The sequence below is a fragment of the Phoenix dactylifera genome, unplaced genomic scaffold (assembly GCF_009389715.1).
Source record: "Phoenix dactylifera cultivar Barhee BC4 unplaced genomic scaffold, palm_55x_up_171113_PBpolish2nd_filt_p 002227F, whole genome shotgun sequence".
NCBI classification, from domain to species: domain Eukaryota; kingdom Viridiplantae; phylum Streptophyta; class Magnoliopsida; order Arecales; family Arecaceae; genus Phoenix; species Phoenix dactylifera.
The window spans coordinates 26,749-40,101 of NW_024069486.1; the positions used below are offsets into that span (position 1 = coordinate 26,749).

Below are 13,353 nucleotides of genomic sequence, written 5' to 3' on the forward strand. Positions count from 1 at the left end.
CGCCCTAAAGCGCTCAAAACGACTGAACAATTTAAAGCCGCCTGATCTTGCCGACATGATAGAAATAGCTATTTCCTTCACCCAAGCTCGAAAACGGCTCGAACTCGGAAGTCGGGGGGTAGTGTTGGGGAAAAAATGGATCGCTCAAAGCACGTGGTCAAATCACTAGCACTTGATGACGAACATGACGACAGCAAGCATACTCTCAGAGCGTCCGACCTCAAAGCGCCCGACCTCAGAGCACCCAGTCTCGGCATCGACGACCACAGAGCTCACGACCTCGATCTCGGTGCGACCTCGGCAGGCATGGTCTCGGCAGAGTTAAGCCCGATCGACCTTAAAGCCAAGCAAGACCCAGTTAAAGGGAGAAGCAGACCTCCCCACTCCACCAAAAATTAAGTCCTCCATATTCGGGATCAAATCCTGCAATCTCCGCCCCAACGGCTGTCAATATTTGAATCCACACGATCTCAGCAGATCGCCAGCTAGCCCAAAATCTCGGGCCGTTTACAGTAACTCATTGATTCGCGCAATCACGTCCAATCACAGGTAACTGCTGCACCCCCTCCTATAAAAAGGAGGAAGAAGCTCAAGGCGGGACCTCTTCTTCCTTCCCGGCCATTACTTTTCTCCATTACTTCTCTCCATTAAAAATCCCTCGGACTTAAGCATCGGAGGGCCTGCGCCGGAACCCCCGGCCACAGGCTTCTTGCAAGTCCGCCGGAGTCAGCCGTCAACCGTCGCACCACCAGCCGGAGCTCCTCCCCCTCGGTCTGCGGTCACCCCCGGGTCCAACTTCCAGCAACACACGGATTGTGATGGGAAGGGCGGCAACAGCCTCTTTAATTTTAAAAGGTTTCAAAGCGATTCAAGTTTCCAAATTGTTTCAAAATGATCATCCAACTTCAAGTTTCCAAGTTATTTCAATGTCATCTTCGGGCTCCCCAACTAGCTGCTATTGTTAGCCTGCCATTTCAAATGACCAAAATATCCTCACACTCTTTAGACATCTACAATGTATTTTAATAATATGGAAGAACGGGTTTAACGTGCTTTGAGAGTTGTGTGGGACATGTTGGAAGTTGATGGATTTTCTCTATAATGTTTTGAAATTTAAAGGGTCAATTTAAAAAATTTTAAAATAGAAGAAATTTTTGAGACAAGTTCGAAGTTGATGGACTGTCTCCATAATTTTTTTATAAAAAAATATTGATATTGGATAGGGTCTGACCCTCTTCTTTGTCGGGTCTCTAAAGAGAGGTGGCAATGATTGGGAGAAATTCGATAATGAACCAAGGCGGCAAAAGCTCTTTTGCAACTGCGATCCACCAATATCCAATTACATCAGCTACGATCCACCAATAGTTAACACAATCCTGTCGAGCCGTGGACTTGGAGGTCATCGTCCCTTGTCAAGCCCGCTAGTTAAATATCCGGTCGGGCGACTTTCCCTCTAAAGTTCATCGATAAACAAAATAAATGCAAGAGAGAGCCCAGGAAAATGGGTGGAAGTTTTGAGGGATGGGTGTAGGTTCCTGGTTGGACCCTGGCCGTCCAACCCCTCCCATCCATATATACCCATCCCCATGGTCTAGAATCGTGTACGCCCGTCTTGTGTCTCTCTGCCGTCACATTTTCTATCCGAGTTACCGAGGGAGAGAGAGAGAGAGATATGGAGCTAGTGCTGAGGGTTTGGTAGGTTGGGGTCAAGATGTTGATGAACTGAAAGGGGCGAGGGACCCCACTTCATGTTCATCTCCATCTTTCTCTCCTCCATTCCTCTCTGCCAGATGATCTCCGCTCCTGATTTATTCTTTTGTCATTGTGTCTGTGTTCTGACATGTCTGTAGGCGTAGTTATTGGTGTTGGTGTTAGCTTCCAAATCCATCCATCCGATATCTCTTCCCATTAGTCCACTTCCCCTCCAAGATTTGCTTCTGGGTCTCTAAATCTATAGCTAATTTCTTCTTCAGATTGTCAGGAGCAAGGGCAATGCCAGCTCTGGATCCTTCCTCCTAACCTTCAGGTCTAGTGAGGAAAGAGCCCCAGAAACCCAGTTCTCAGGCAAGTTTCCGGTTATTTAATCTGGCAAAAGCCCGCGTTCTTGGCGTGTCTCCAGTTTATCCTTTTGGATTCGTTGAATCCTGCTTGGAAGCATTAGTGGGTTTCATCACGTCAGCAATACCCAGCAAAAGATGAAGGATCATTCCCTGTTTGATCCGGAAAGTTTTTATCAAATTGTTGCTTTTCTTGTAGCAATTGGGTCTTCTCTATATTTCTTTAATCTTCATGTGGAGCACCCAATCAGCCCATCTTAAGATTCTCTTCTTTTCCCTTATCTGATGCTTTTCTTCCTTATATCTTTCCTCCCTTTCCTCATCCTTCTAGTCAAGTCTCTCCCTTTGCGCCCTCTGCCTTCATGGACAAGTGAGGTGAGACTGCTCTACAACTTGGTCGGGCAGGAGTTCTTGTATTTTTTGGTGAAATTTTTGAGGAATTGTAGCTTGGCTGGTGCTCGCATCATTCGTATCTCATTGACGATGTCTTTGAATAAGAGTTGTGCCCTGGGAGTAGAAAATGTGGAGGAGTTGGAAAAGATGTCACTCTTGGACTTGCCTGACTTGGCCTTAGAGTGTATTCTGGGGAAGCTGTCCCCGGCCGGGTTGTGCAACATGGCGGCCGTGTGTAGCCCTTTGAGGGATAGGTGTAGGAGTGATCACCTCTGGGAGAGGCACATGAAAGAGAAATGGTCGAACGTGATTGGCCGGGCGGCACGCAGAGATTGGCAGTTGTGTTTCCCCTCGCGGAAGGACTTCTCAGGTGGTGTTGTCAGCAGCGCAAAGCAGAAGAGGTGGATTGAGGCTCTCTCTTGCACTTGGGCTCTTTCTTGGCTCAAGTCTAGCATTGAGGCCAGCGGCAAGCCAAGGAGTCTTTTGCCTCATGACAACGTCATGTCTAGGTATCTCTCGCTTGAGGCCAGCGGCAAGCCAAGGAGTCTTTTGCCTCATGACAACGTCATGTCTAGGTATCTCTCGCTTGAGGGTGGCAAATTTTGGTTCCCCTGCTCAGGTTTACAATCGCGAGGTACCGATCCGATAATATGTTGCTGTAGTTATAAATGTTTCGTACCTTATATTCATCAGACGATCTGACATCTGATATATTTTTGCGCTGTTCTTCACACTCATATGTTCTTGTTGTGGATTTATAAGTTTGCATGGCAAGGTTCGATGGTCATATTTATGGAGCTGATAATAATATGTGGTTTACTAGAAATAGGACTAGTCTCGCCATTTTCCGTGCTTTGGTTTTATTTTTTTAGTCTATTCTAATTTATAACCCTTTCGTTGTGGTGCTTAATATCTGTATCTTTTGTTTTTGTGGATAAGTTACTGAATTTTGATTTAATTTCTGCAGCATGGGCATGTGGGATTCATGTTGTCATGTTATGACGCTGCAATTAGTTATGATTGCCACACAGACACCTTTCGTGCAAGGTATGTCTAAATTAGCCTGGTGTAGATGCAAATGCTTTTTCCATTTGTTTTGATCAATCATGAAAGTAGTTATTTCTCTCTGTGGTATGGAAACATACACTACTGATATAGTGCTTCTTTGTTTGCCGGAGTTAAATGTATGAGCTGATGGAAACACTTTTTTCTTTTTAATTTTAATTGATCAAGGGGGAATATGTATATTGTATAATTTGTTTGAGTGCCTATACTTGCCATTCAACAATATCTTGACCTTCAGGTACCCACCGCATGGGCGTCAGACTATAGTCATAGAGGAAGGAGTGCAATGGGAGAGGCTAAGAGCACCACCAGTTGACACTCCTGCACATGATCTTCATATTTCTGATTGTCTGAATGATTTACGCCCAGGCGATCATATCGAGGTTCAGCGGAGAAGTAATGAAGAATTCCCATATGGCGAGTGCATCAACCATTATTTTATTTTATTTTTCAATCTTTTCAGGGTGGTGTGCAGATCTTTTTGATGTTCTTTCTCAGACCAATTCTTTGGTTGCTTATGGATAGCTAACCTAGTTCCTGTGGTCATCCTGTCTATTTTGCGTAGACAGCAGAAATGTCATACTGTGAGGTATGTTGAATCTAAATGAACCTGTACAACTAATTAATGTCTGGCTATGCCTGGCAGGCTGGTGGTATGGAGTTGTTGGTCATTTGGAGTCATGTGATGGAAATGAACATTTCTGCCATTGTCATAACAGCGGTAAGGATAATAATAATCTCATTTATGTATTATCTCTGTTTTCCCTAAAGCCGTTGAAAGAGATGGTGATTGTGTGTTGTGCAATATATTGTATATCTTGGAGAAGGTGGAATAAATGTCACATATCTTCAGAATATAATTTTTTTTTCCTGATATACAACATCAAGCTGAAAGATTTTTGTCAGTTGATTACTGATTTAGAAACTAATTAGGAGCTATTGCTCCTAATTTAATCTTTTGGGACACGATTCTGTATTTTTCTTAAATATAATCATTAAACTTTCAAGGATCTAATTGTTCTACTAGCTGATTTGTTACAATTTCTATCAGCTGCTTTAGAATGCTAATTGCTTGCTTCTGTTGTCACTCTTTTAATCCCGCTTAAATGTGTTTCTGAGCCAGATATTGAAATTTTCTGTGAAGCATTGTAATAAAATTCACAGCCAATATTTGTCGTGCCTATAGAAATTGAAGCTAAAGGAATTAATGAGGCTAGATGATTGAGGTAAAAGGCAACACATGATTCATCCATTGCTTGTAAATTTATAGTACATAGGATCAATGTTAGAAATAGAAAAAATAAAGAATGATTTACAAATAAAGTAAACTTTCCTAGACTAAAGAATGCTTTTGAATAATTGCACAATATGCAAGAATCCCTTAGTCATCTTGATTCACCATGATTCTTGGCCAGCATGATTCTTGCCGATAGGAAATATTTTTGAATTCTTGCACAATATGTATGAATCTCTTAGTTATCTTGATTCTCTAGGATTCTTGAACAGCATGATCTTTGCCAATAAGGAATGTTTTTGAATTGTTGCCACAATATGAAAGAATCTCTTAGTCAACATGATGCTTCATGATTCTTGGGATGCAATATAAGCAATGATTCTCGCTAATAGTGCCGACCCGAACCATCCGGTTAAGAGTGTATCTACCAGTAATCAAGTTGGAACTGGTATGAAAATACTATTCAGGTAGGTTATAAGCCCTCGAATCAGCCCATAATGAGCTAAACTATACCATACCACATGGTATCGCCCAAAACGAGATGTGTGTATCATACCATACTGACCCATAGTGATCCGTAATGTCCATTTTCAAATGGTACCATGATAAAAAGTGAGTAAAATGGCTTGGGAACTATCTCAGTACGGTATGTACTGCCTATATCATACCTAACTAGTAACGCACGAGTATAGTATCCGGTACTGAGATTATGGGCCTTGTTCCCAACTAACAGTTTCTAAATCCTTTTGCTATTCTAAGTTTGAGACTTAGCAATGCTAAGCTGTTAAATCGAAGAAAAAAAAATGCCTCCTTTTTTCCTCGTATTTTCTGATGGCGTATGTTAGATTATTTCAGCTAATCGAATGCTCTGAGACTATATAATTTAGTTTTACACTTGATCCCATCTTAGAATTTTTATCTGAGGATTTTATGCTTGAATAAGCCTTGAGATTGAAGTTTGCATGTATAATAGTTACATAGATTTATCTTTTGTCAATGAATAGTTCCCATGTCCTATTGGTCCTAGGATGCCAATATGAGTTGCAATCTGTATTCAGCACAGGATATATGCCTATATCCTGAGGCAAGCTTTTTTATGCTCGCAGCACTAACGAAAAGTAGAAGTTTTAGCCCCACCTGCTTGACATTGACTAACTAACAATGTTTCTCTTCAGACAAGCTGTCAATACAGTACCATGCATTAAAGCATACTTGGTTAAATACTCAAGGTATACAACAAATGTGTCTAGAAATAGATATTGACTCGAAACAGTTTGGTCTGGTTCTCAGAACCATCTTACTACCGCTAATCCTAACTTAAATAGTCAAAGTTTAGCTGGGATCTGCATATGAACTTTATATGTTAGACTTTTGCAAACTAAACAAAGATTTACAAGGTTTAAGCTATCCTCTGGAACGTAGTACTCTGGTGATGATGTATGATTTTGTTGTTGAAAGTTTTACTAACTTCTACTCAATGTGAAATCAATATTTATTTTCCTTGAACTTGGTTATTGTTACTGCTGTGCCTTTTTCTTGGGTAAAAAAAAAAGCTCAATCTTTTGTTACTGCTGTGATTTAGTTCAGCTAAATTTCCTACTATAAAAGACTCAAACTTTGTCTAACAATGTTGGCAGGCACTGTCATATTAGAGTTCAACCAGTACACACCTGGTTCAAGATGGAGGCAAGCATCAATAAACCGGAAATATCATCAAGAAGAAGGCAATGAAATAGATGGGTTTTTTTGGAGGAATCAGGAAACTTCATAGCAAGGATGAAATTGCTAAGTGGAAGCAGATGTGGCCAACTGAAGTCTTGGAATAGGTCCTCATCATCCACACATAACACCACATTGCAAGGCCTCTACTGCTTTCCTCTGCTCAAGTTCTCTCTCCATCGGAATCTTTATCACGAAACTTTCAACTCTCTCTGTCAATTGTTTAATTTTAGGATTCATAGATGGGGTAGCTGGACATAGCTATGGTTTTATTTGGCTATGATTGGATGTCATGCTTCTTTATTTTTTCCTTTTTGGTTGATGGGAAGTCAGAGTCAATTCATGGAACCCAGGCGTCGCAGAAACACTGCTTTAATTGGTAGAACGAAAACAAATCAATTGTAAATTACATATTTAGCTTTTATCACCACTTTTGTATCCAAGATTGTCATTACTCCATTTTTCATCTTTTTGACAACCTTTGATCGTATAATTGTAGCATCGCACCTTGCCTCGTCATTTCAGGATTTATTTCTTTTCATATACTTCTATATTTATTAAATCATGCAGAGTTATGGAGTTGCGTGCTAGCAGCACTATTAATTCTTTCATTTTATTAAAAGATTGAAGAACCAAATTTTTTTCGCGATTTTATTCACGTACAAGATGGATATATATACAAGCTAATAAGCTATTGGGTCAAAAAGGAAAGCCATATACAGCTATTGGATACAATAAAAAGGAAGAAACGTGAAATATTAGGTCAATCGTGGATAAAAGGAAACAAGTACGATGAAATGCCAAAATTGCAATGTCAACTATAATGCTGAAATCGATATGTTTAGTGAAATGGCAGTCAATTTTGATATGTTTGCTATCTTATGGAAGATACATACATACATCAAGTTAAATTTGGAAAATAAATGATCCACTTAATTTTACAAGTTCTCAAAGCCATAGATTGATGTTCCCCTTTAGCAAAGGAACAAAAAATGGTGATTGTTTCTTAGATTCTAAGAAATGGGGCTATAGGCAGCTGCCTGCTGAAGAGAGCTAGTGGAAGAGAGGAGGAGACCTTACCCAGGAGTGGACTTGAGGTAGTGCAACACTCAAAATATAGCTTGTGAGAATAGGCCTAATGAGCTAAAGCGGTTGAACTTCCCGGGCTACGCGGAGAGTTAGAACGGCCGTCAGCCATCTCGTGATGCTTATCTGCCTACGATCCTCGCGGGGCGATACAACTGCCGCTTACCTATAAAACCCCTCTCCCTCACCCCTTTAAGAGCACCGAGCCTTCTCCTCTCTCTCCCCCCTCCTCTCTCTCCAAGCTCTCCTCCTTCTCGGGTGGACAGTGTGCCATCCTGGCCAAGCACCACTTGAAATTTCCACTGCCAAACTCTATTTTTTTTCTCAGCCCCTATTCCGAGGCTCCTTCTTCCTACTTTGAGCTCCGCCTGTGTAATCATAAATAATAACATGCTAAGATTTAGAATCACAACAATAGTATATTCAAGTTTGAGAGATATACCTACGGAAGACATATTGAATATGTTCTTCAATCACCTGCAATAATAGCGGTTGGATCTTTTCTTCCTTGCTCCTCACAAAAGATAGCCGTCAATGGGGCAAGCTAATCAACCATATGGAGAGAAGAGGGGGACTTAGCCTTTATATAGAAAACATAAGGGGCCTTCCCATTAAAGGCTCCAAAATCCTAATTGGGTTTTCTAGCCTATATACCAAAAATTACCACATAAATAGGACTCAATCCTATACATCCAAGGTGCACCAAAGCCCATAAAACAAAATGATCACACATCATATTGGGCTTAACCATAGTACTTATAAGCCATCGTCTAATCCGTTTTATAAAACAAAAATATTCAATCAGTGGAAGCTCATATTTTGGAAATATTCTAACATTCCCCACTTGGGCAAACACGGAATGCCATATTAATTTTTAAAAAAAATATATATTTTGAAAATGACTCTTGGGTTAGACTACATAGGTGGCAACACATATAACTTAAATGATAATCACCTTGGATACATGATCTGGTCCAACAAAAATATTAACGTCGAACATAGAAGTCGTTACACCGCATTTAATCGATATAAGACTACTCACAGCTACAAATGCTAACATCCTTATCGACATGGATCTCCATCCTCCAACCAATGTGGTAGTATGTAGTTATGAACTTAACACCAAAATGTGATCAAAAGGTGTGCTAATTCACATCAGTTCCTCATAAATGCTTCAAAAAGAAGCCACATGTCTCAAAAGAGACTCACATCCTGTCTTTATGCATTATATCTCGAGATCAAAATGATATCATAATAAAAGACATATGTGAAATGCATGCTCAATATAATTATAATTTTTGTGCACAAAATACAGTATTATGAATGGAGAGATAATATTATTATTATTATTGGAGGAAGAGACTTACCCAAAGCATATGGGTTGCCTACGTACCCGTAAAAATGATCAAGCCCGTAGTTCTTTTACAATAAATAACCCCCACTAAAGCCAAAAACATCAAGGTTTCCACAATGCCCATATTAACAATATGTGTCTTAAGGACTTTTGGTGTGAGTCCCTTAGTCAATGGGTCTGGCAATCATTGCCTCTGTATTTATATACTCTATTTTTGTCTGCCCTTCTTTAACTTTATCTTTAACCACCAAGTACTTGATGTTTATATGCTTAAGAGCCACTAGACTCTTATTATTCTTTGAAAAGAATACTGTTGCACTACTATCACAATACATGGTAATTGGTCTCGAAATGGATCAACAAACTTTCGGTCTAGAAATAAAATTCCTCAGCCAAAGGCTTGGACCGTAGCTCCATAACATGCCACAATATCAGCCTGCATAGTAGAAGAAGCCACTAGAGTTTGTTTAACAGGCTTTTTCAAGAAAAAGCACCACCAGCCATCATAAAAACATAGCCTAAGTTGACTTCAAATCATCTTGACATCCTGCAAAATCAGAATCTGAGTAGCCTACCACCTCAATATGATCTGTACGCTAAAAAGTAAGCATATAACCTTCAGTTTTTTTTAAATATCTCATAATTTCTTAGCTGCTTTCCAATGCTATTATCCTAGATTCGGATTGAAATCTACTAAGAACGCTCACTGCATAGGCTATGTCAGGTCTAGTGCAAACTTAAACATACATCAGGCTCCCTACAACACTTGCATAGGGTATGTTCTTCAAAGATTCCCTTTTCAAGTTCTTTCCTTGGACACTGTGCTTTGCTAAACTTATCCCCTTTTACTATAGGTACATCACCAGGTGCACAGTTTTGTATATTGAACTTCTCTAAGATGCGTCATATCTATGTCTTCTATGAAAGTTCCAACAAGCCACGGTCTCTATCATGCTGTATCTCAATACCAAGTACAAAAGAAGCTTTCCTAAGATCTTTCATTTCAAAATTAGCAGATAACATTTTTTTTGTCTTATGAAGTAACCCTAAGTTACTGCTGGCAAGTAAAATATCATCAACATACAAAACAAAAAAATAAATTTTCTCCCACTTATCTTGAGATAAATTGGTCCACTGTATTTTCAACAAAACCAAGAGAAGTCACAACTTCATCAAATTTCAATACCATTGTCGGGATCCTTGCTTGAGCCCATATATAGATTTGTTCAATTTACACACCAAATTTTTCTTTCCCTCTACGACAAAACCATTAGGTTGCCATATGTAAACTTCATCACAAAGATCTCCATTTAAAAATGCCGTCTTAACATCTATTTGATAAAGCTCCAAATTATAATACTGTGTTACAAGTGCCATGATAATTCTAAAGAATCCTTAGATGAAACCGGTGAAAAAGTCTCATTATAGTCAATGCACTCTCGCTGAGTGAACCCTTGGCAACCAGTCTAGCCTTTTGTCATTCAACACCCCCTTTTGAGTCTAACTTGGATTTGTAAACCATTTGCAACCTGATGGCCTTAACATGTGGTGGAAGTTCAACAAGTTTCCAAACTCTATTTCTCTTCATAGAAAGTCTTTCATCTTCCATGGCATTCAACCATTTATCTGGGTCAGGTCTTGTTAATGCTTCATTAAAAGAGACAGGATCAATATTATGCCTAATATTAAAATCACTTTCTAGTAAGTAGACAATATAGTCATTAGGCAACACAAAACATCTTTCCCTTTGTGATCTCCTAACCTGTGGTTCAAAAACTAACTCAGCTGCTGTTGAAGGAGGAACGTGAGGTTCTTCTTGATGCTCAGGTTCTTCATTAACTATTGCAATTGGCTGAGAAATAACACTTTCTTGTACAATGGGAATTAGAACTACAACTTGATCCGGTTCAGCAAAAATTTTCTTTAACACAAAACTCCCACTATTACCAATATCATTTTTCAAAAAATTTTCCGTAATGGACTCAACAATTTTGGTGCCACGATTAGGACAATAGAACTTATAGCCTTTTGATCTATCTGGATACCCAATGAAAAAACTAGGTGTGGATTTGGGGTTTAATTTCTTTTCAGAAGGATTATAAATTCTAACCTCAGCTGGGCAGCCCCAAACTCCAAAATGGGCTAAACTGGGTTTACGACCTGTCCACAATTCAAAAGGAGTTTTCTCAACAGCTTTAGTAGGAACCCTATTCAGAATGTACATGGCAGATTTCAATGCTTCACCCCATAAGAAGTCTATCAAATTTGTTCTGTTCATCATACTCCTAACCATATCCTTCAGAGTCCGATTGCGCCTTTCAGAAACACCATTTTGCTTAGGTATTTCTAGCATTGTGTATTGAGGGACTATCCCACATTTCCATAAAAATCATGCAAAATCACCCATGTTCTGATCGGACTCGTCATACTTACCATAGTATTCACCACCACATTCAGATCTTACAACTTTAATACTCTTCCTACATTGTTTTTCTGCTTCCATTTTAAATATCTTGAATTTCTCAAGAGCGTGGGATTTTTCATAAATCAAATAAACATAACCATAACGCGAGAAATCATCAATGAAGGTTATGAAATATTTGTTCCCATATATAGTAGAAGGTAACAGCCCACTAATATTGGTGTGAATTAGATCCAAAAGACCATCGCTTCTAGTGGATCCCTTCCTTGTAGTTTTAGTTAGCTTTTTCCTTATGCAATCTATGCAAGCGTCAAATTCCAAAAAATTCAGAGAGGGTAGAATCTCAGCTTTCATCAATCTCTCCATTCGCTCTCTCGAAATATGCCCTAAACGCTTATGCCACAATATAGAGGATGATTCATGAATTAAAGCCATTTTCTTTCCAACTTTAGTAACACAAGAAACTTCATCAACTGGAGTCAAATTCAATTTGTACAAACTGATGAGAGCACAAAAGTGCGATCTACACATCACTTAAATTAGTATTATTGCTAACAAATAATGATAGAAGTGCTGTATTAATATTATATTTTTGTGGGGTACAGTTGATCAGAAATCAAAGCTAAAATACACATTGGGTTCAAAAAGATGCATCACTGTAAGTGACTAGCCAACCACATGGGTCGACCCCAGTTGCACACTAGAAGGAGGTCAAGTTTAGCCATCCACTTCGTCGCAGCTTCATTTTTCTACAGGCCCAAGTATCTGCAAGCCAGCATCTATTCCATGTGTCCGCTCGCGTGGAAGAAACGAGCATCCTCCTCTTTCCCCATTTTAAAGGCTTTTGGAGTTCACGATTTATCTATACCCACAGCTTCATCCAGCCGAACGCACGCCTCTTCCGCGTCTCAGTCCCCAGCAAAGATCCCGCTTCATCCATGCGTTCAGCCGAATCCCAAGCTCAATCGTCCGCGAGCAGGCTCCATCTCCGCAATCCGTCCGCGAAGCATCCTCCCAGCGCCCGCGTGGAAGAGATCGCGATCCATCCGCCTCTTCCGGATTAGCAAGCAGTCAGCCTTCCCCAGATCTCGCAGGCGTCCGTGATCCACCTTCCAGATCTTAGATTCCCGCATCCAAGGCACTGGGATCGTTCTGTGCATCCACCTCTCCCAGATTTGCAATCATCCGAGTCCCAGATATCAGGTTTCTGCGTCCGATTCTCCCGCATCCACAGCCTCATCCAGCCATCCGCGTCCATCATCTTCGCCCGGGGATTCATCTCAGCCGACGGGTCTCTACCGCGTGCGAGGGGGGGATCAAAGGCAAAGGGATATTACCTCTCGGCTGGGGGGAGAAAGGCCATCATCTCCGATTCAAAGAAACAGAGGCCCCCTGCTATTCTAAAAGAAAATACAGAGAGGGGATACTCTGTTTCGGGCAAAAGAAAAGAAAAAAAAATGGAAGGGGGACTAATGTGTGAAATGAGTGGCTAATATCTTAGGAAGGGTGATGGAGGAACCTTTGATGTATTACTCTTTGAAGTAAACTCTAAACTTTTGCTTTGAATGACTTATATATACTGATATGTTCTTGATCCATGCGTAGTTATTTTGTAGATAGTTCTTTAATGTTTATAACTATTGATATATGGATTGCTTTAGTATTTGATTCGTCGTAGACATAGCGAGCACGATGAATGCTTAGAAATTGAGTTTATATGTTCATGAAACATATACCATGATTAGATATATCCTACCATTAATCTGTAATCAAGAACCATCGAGTTTATTTCTTGGATGTAATATCATCAAGAGAGATTCCAGATCCCTACCATTTTCTCTATTTCATTGAACTTATTTATTTGCATATCATTTCTTTCTTTTTAATTTTTGAAAATCAACTGAAAATTACATCTAAAAATTACGCTAATAATCCATAGATCGTTTTCTGAAAATTCGACCTCGGACTTCCGAGAATTTACTACTTGTATGATTCTCCTATACTTGGGAGATTAGTTTCGCGA

General features: G+C 39.8%; 1 pseudogene; it reads left to right on the forward strand.

Annotated features, from left to right (window-relative positions):
- The first annotated feature begins 2,043 nt into the window (after positions 1-2,043).
- On the forward strand, positions 2,044-6,809 carry LOC120109462 (annotated as a pseudogene).
- The last annotated feature ends 6,544 nt before the right edge of the window (positions 6,810-13,353 follow it).